The sequence below is a fragment of the Bubalus bubalis genome, chromosome 1 (assembly GCF_019923935.1).
Source record: "Bubalus bubalis isolate 160015118507 breed Murrah chromosome 1, NDDB_SH_1, whole genome shotgun sequence".
In the NCBI taxonomy this organism is placed as follows: domain Eukaryota; kingdom Metazoa; phylum Chordata; class Mammalia; order Artiodactyla; family Bovidae; genus Bubalus; species Bubalus bubalis.
Genome location: NC_059157.1, coordinates 121,414,883 through 121,420,882, shown reverse-complemented (window position 1 = coordinate 121,420,882; position 6,000 = coordinate 121,414,883).

Here is a 6,000-nt window from a genome sequence, read left to right as displayed (position 1 = left end):
CTGGTTCCAAATAGGAAAAGGAGTTCGTCAAGGCTGTATATTGTCACCCTGTTTATTTAACTTATATGCAGAGTACATCATGAGAAACGCTGGACTGGAAGAAACACAAACTGGAATCAAGATTGCTGGGAGAAATATCAATAACCTCAGATATGCAGATGACACCACCCTTATGGCAGAAAGTGAAGAGGAACTAAAAAGCCTCTTGATGAAAGTGAAAGTGGAGAGTGAAAAAGTTGGCTTAAAGCTCAATATTCAGAAAACGAAGATCATGGCATCCGGTCCCATCACTTCATGGGAAATAGATGGGGAAACAGTGGAAACAGTGTCAGACTTTATTTTTCTGGGCTCCAAAATCACTACAGATGGTGACTGCAGCCATGAAATTAAAAGACGCTTACTCCTTGGAAGGAAAGTTATGACCAACCTAGACAGCATATTCAAAAGCAGAGACATTACTTTGCCAACAAAGGTTCGTCTAGTCAAGGCTACGGTTTTTCCTGTGGTCATGTATGGATGTGAGAGTTGGACTGTGAAGAAGGCTGAGCGCCGGAGAATTGATGCTTTTGAACTGTGGTGTTGGAGAAGAGTCTTGAGAGTCCCTTGGACTGCAAGGAGATCCAACCAGTCCATTCTGAAGGAGATCAGCCCTGGGATTTCTTTGGAAGGAATGATGCTAAAGCTGAAACTCCAGTACTTTGGCCACCTCATGCGAAGAGTTGACTCATTAGAAAAGACTCTGATGCTGGGAGGGATTGGGGGCAGGAGGAGAAGGGGACGACAGAGGATAAGATGGCTGGATGGCATCACTGACTCAATGGACGTGAGTCTGAGTGAACTCTGGGAGTTGGTGATGGACAGGGAGGCCTGGCGTGCTGCTGCGATTCATGGGGTCGCAAAGAGTTGGACACGACTGAGTGACTGATCTGATCTGATCTGATCTGAATAATTCACATAGGCAAAGATCCAATCCTCTCACTCAACTAGACAGACGTATTGAATAAACATATAAACCTGTAGTATCTGCAAGAATAACTGACGTGGAGAGAAAAAAAAGAGTGGACAGATATGGAATGACAGATAAGGTCAGGAAATATCTCTCTGAGAAGGTGGCATTTGAGTAGACACTTGAATGAAATTAGGGGAGCATGTCATGAAGTTGTTTGGCAAAGGGTTGTGTAGGGTGAAGGCTTTCCAGGAAGAAGGACCAGTTAAGTCAAAGGTATTGATGCAAGAATATGCATGGCCTAGGAGGAACAGCAAGGTGTCAGAGTGAGAGAAGGCCTCTTCCTTTCTTACAAGAGGAAGGAAATGAAATCAGAGTGGTAGGGGTGATTCCAGTAGATTATGGTATGCACTTTGGATTATAGTCTGAAGAAGATGGAATGCCACAGATTCAAGTGCAAAGGAGTAACATTCTTTGACTCATATTTGAAAATGTAGGCGCAAAGGATTCAAGTGCAATGTAGGTGATTCTGCAGATATAGAGAAAAAACTAGTGGTTACCAGTGGGGAGGGGAAGGGAAGGAAAGAGGAGCAACACAGAGATGGGAAATTAAGAGCTACAAACTATAAAGTATAAAATAAACCACAGGATATATGGTACCACATAGGAAATGTAGCCAGTATTTTATAACAACTATAAATGAAGTATAACCCTTAAAACTGTGAATCACTCTATTACACACCTGTAATGTATAATACTGTATATAAACTATAACTCATTAAAAACTCAGAAAGCAGAGAAAAGAGATAAAAAGAAAGGTATTTCTTTGTGTATTTCATGTGATTGAGTCACTATATCCATCCTCACCTGAAATCTGTCCAGAGATGTTCAGTTACAGGAGCCAACAAGCTTCCCTCTCTCGTGCACATCAGTATGGGTCATGTTTTCTGTTACTTGCCACCAGGCACCTCCTGCCTGCTAGGAGCAGCTTTCCATGTACATGCTGTCCACAATTCTCAGGCAGTGTGCTCTCACCACCTGGCATCTCAGCATACAGGAAACAGTCACCCCAGAAAATGTGCAAACTATTTGAGGCTTAGATTTGGAGTGTTACATCATGTTCTGAGAGAGAAAAGACCACCTTTGGAGGGTACACTGTCCAAAATCCTGGAGGAATGGATCCTGAGAACTGTCAGAGAACATCACCTGGCATCAGCTGATCTCAGCTGCTCCCTGAGCAGTGAGGGCTGGGTGTCCTTCCTGAAACAGAGGGTCTTTGGCAAACTTGCTTCTGGATACTGATGTGTTTATGGTCATATCCATCAGTTGCCGGAAGCATGGGGTGGAAACTGATTCTGAATGCACAGTCTCTGTGAATACCGACATCCAGCTTCAACATTTATTTCTGAAAACGTTTTACCAGTTTGTGCTCCTTTCAGGACAGTTGGGTTCATGATGAACAGGACTACCTGGGCTTCTCTCCTTGCTTTTCTGGGGCTGGTGAACCCAAGGGGTCCCAGGGCTGAGTTCAGCTGGCAGGTACGGACCTTACATTCCAGTCCCAGTAAATCCTTTGCTAGGCACTTGAGATCTTTTAGGATTGCCATAGGATGGGCTTCCCAGAGCCTGTTCTCCCCAGTTGTCTTGATTGTCATCAGTTTGAAAGGAATTCTAGTCTACTGACCATAAGCATCAACAGCCTGCTGCCAGACTGTTGGTATCTGCATCTTAGATCCCCACCAAGGACTGTGCAAATGACCTTACCTCTCCCTGCTTCAGCTTCTTCCTCTGTAAAATGGAGATAATAAAACCAAACATACACACACACAAATTTTTAAATTTATATGTCAATGGGAGTGTGGCTTTGGTGCATTTTCAGCAGAGAGCAAATTGGATACCTGGATTCAATTCACCATCTTTACTGAAACATCTCCATTCACTTTTTTTCTTCTTAATAAATATATTTTATTGAAGTTTAATTGACTTACTATGTTTCAGGTGCACAGGTGATTTGGTTATACATATACACATCAATTTTTTTCAAATTTTTTTCCATTATAAGTTATTCCCTTTGTTGCTTATTGCATGTCCATTTTTTAAAAGTAGAAATCTAGCATTCTATTCATACTGAGTCAAACAGGTAGAATTAAAATGTCATACACTTTTTAGTTAGGCAAAAATTCATGTTTTCTAAAATATAAATATTATACATACTTTATATATATATATATATATATATATATGGAGAAGGCAATGGCACCCCACTCCAGTACTCCTGCCTGGAAAATCCCATGGACGGAGGAGCGTGGTAGGCTGCAGTCCATGGGGTCGCTAAGAGTCGGACACGTCTGCGCGACTTCACTTTTACACTGCTTGAAAGGAAAGTTATGACCAACCTATATAGCATATTAAAAAAGCAGAGACATTACTTTGTCAACAAAGGTCCGTCTTGTCAAGGCTATGGTTTTTCCAGTGGTCATGTATGGATGTGAGAGTTGGATTATAAACAGAGCTGAGCGCCAAAGAATTGATGCTTTTGAACCAGATCAGTCCTGAATATTCATTGAAGGACTGATGCTGAAGCTGAAACTCCAATACTTTGGCCACCTGATGCGAAAAGCTGACTCATTTGAAAAGACCCTGATGCTGGGAAAGATTGAGGACGGGAGGAGAAGGGGACGACAGAGGATGAGTTGGTTGGATGGCATCACCGACTCAATGGACATGAGCTTGGGTGAACTCCAGGAGTTGGTGATGAACAGGGAGGCCTGGCGTGCTGCAGTTCATGGGGTTGCAAAGAGTTGGACACGACTGAGCGACTGAACTGAACTGAACTGATATGTATACAAAAAACTTCGTAATCTGATTACTCTCTCTCAACTCTCCTATTGCTACTTCCTTATGAATAACCTGGAAGTTAATCAAAAGTTCTCTTTTCCAGTCCTTGTTGCCCTTGTCAACATATTTGACACTACAGCCAATCAAACCTTTAAATGAATATGAAACTTAGCAGTTGGATACATGAAGGTGGAACTCATGGAGAATTTGGGTAGAAAATATAAATTTTGGGGTTAGTCAGACTATTAGGTTGAACCACAGTATTTGTCAATTTTTTTTTTTTCAGTCAAAATTGTGCCATACTGGCAATTTCATTTACCCAAGAGTTAATAATCAAAGCAAAGAGACTGGATTAATAACTAAAAGTAATAAGAACAGTTAGGAAGGAATAGTTTGAGTACTAAAGTGCAGTCTAAAACACTCCAGCATTTGAAGATCTAGGAAATTGGGAGGAACCCATAAAGAATGTCACATAGGAGTGTGTGTGTGTGTGTTTAGTTTTGGTGTACATTCTAAGGGTGGTCAGTTGCCTAACTAGGAATACAAACTGCAGGTGTTATAATGTAGGATTTTACCAGAAGGCCGCACTCCAAAGAAACTTGTAATAGGAACATTAAGCTATTTTTAAAAAAATTAATAACAGAAATTCCATAGCACAATATAATGGATATTAGGAATCAGTTTAAATTTGGCGATATTTTAAATATATAGATATGTGAATTGGCTGAAATATTTTAAAGAAATTCCCCACTCTTACTTGGATAGGGTGTAAGAACCAAGAGAGCCTTTCAGTCTTTAATTTGTACAATGGTGCTCAAGGCATGATTCCAAAATAATGTGTGTGTTTGCACAAATCTTTTATGGATTGTGTAGTTAGAGGCTATAAAAGGATAAGGAATTGAGGCTTTATTAAGTTTTCAGAGTGGATTTTATGACTTTTTGTACCTAAATGTGTGTATATATGAATTTGGTTTCAGACATACTTTTTTTATAACCTGGTAAAAACAATTCAGATGGAATTGCTAGCTTATGTGTGTGTGTTCAGTTGTGTCCAACTCTGTGAACCCATGGACTGTAGACTGCCAGGCTCCTCTGTCCACAGGATTTTCCAGGCAAGAATAATGGAGTGGGTTGCCATTCCCTTCTCCAGGGGATCTTTCCAACTCAAGGATCAGACCCTCATCCCGCATATCTCCTGCATTGGCAGGCAGATTCTTTACCATTGCATGACCTGGGAAGCCTATAACTATCTCCAATAATTGGCAGATACCAGTATCCAGAAGAACCCTCAAAAGTGAGCTTACATTATTTGAATCATTTTTTTAACAACATGGCTGCTGCTGCTGCTGCTGTTGCTGCTAAGTCGCTTAAGTCGTGTCTGACTCTGTGCGACCTCATAGACGGCAGCCCACCAGGCTCCCCTGTCCCTGGGATTTTCCAGGCAAGAACACTGGAGTGGGTTGCCATTTCCTTCTCCAATGCATGAAAGTGAAAAGTGAAAGGGGAGTCGCTCAGTCGTGTCTGACTCCTCGCGACCCCATGGACTGCAGCCTACCAGGTTCCTCCGTCCATGGGATTTTCCAGGCAAGAGTACTGGAGTGGATTGCCATTGCCTTCTCTGAACAACATGGCTAGTGGTGTAGATAAGTGAGGGAGATAATGAGTTAAGTGAAAATACAAAAACTAAAGCAAGCCCCAAACAAAAAAATGTGTTAAGAAGATGAGTTGAATCATATCTATTACATGGGAATAATAAGCCAATAAGAGGAAAGCTGAGAATTGACTCCTGGATTTGGCAACATGGAGATCATTGTTAATTCTAATAAAAACAGCTGTTTTTTTGAGCAATGAGGCTAAAAACTATGATTGAAATAGTTAAGAAAGACCAAGAGAATAGGAAGTGGAGATCATATGAATAGATGAATATGTTTTATGGTCTTACAGTGATCATAAGAAATGTAGATGTTGTTAAGGAAAACAAAGCAATGACCCTTTGGCATATCTCAACTATATTAATCAGAGTCTAGGCAAAAGAAGGCATACTCAAAATGGTTAAACTGGAAAGAACATAATTAAGGGAGTATTTACAATGGTGTGGGTATGGTTAAGGGAACCAGTAACAGTGTGAAGCTATTAGCATTCTAGGCCTGAAGGGGCACTGTAAAGAAACGGTACCATGAGAGACTCATGAGAGCTGGAACTCGAGGAAAGAGGCT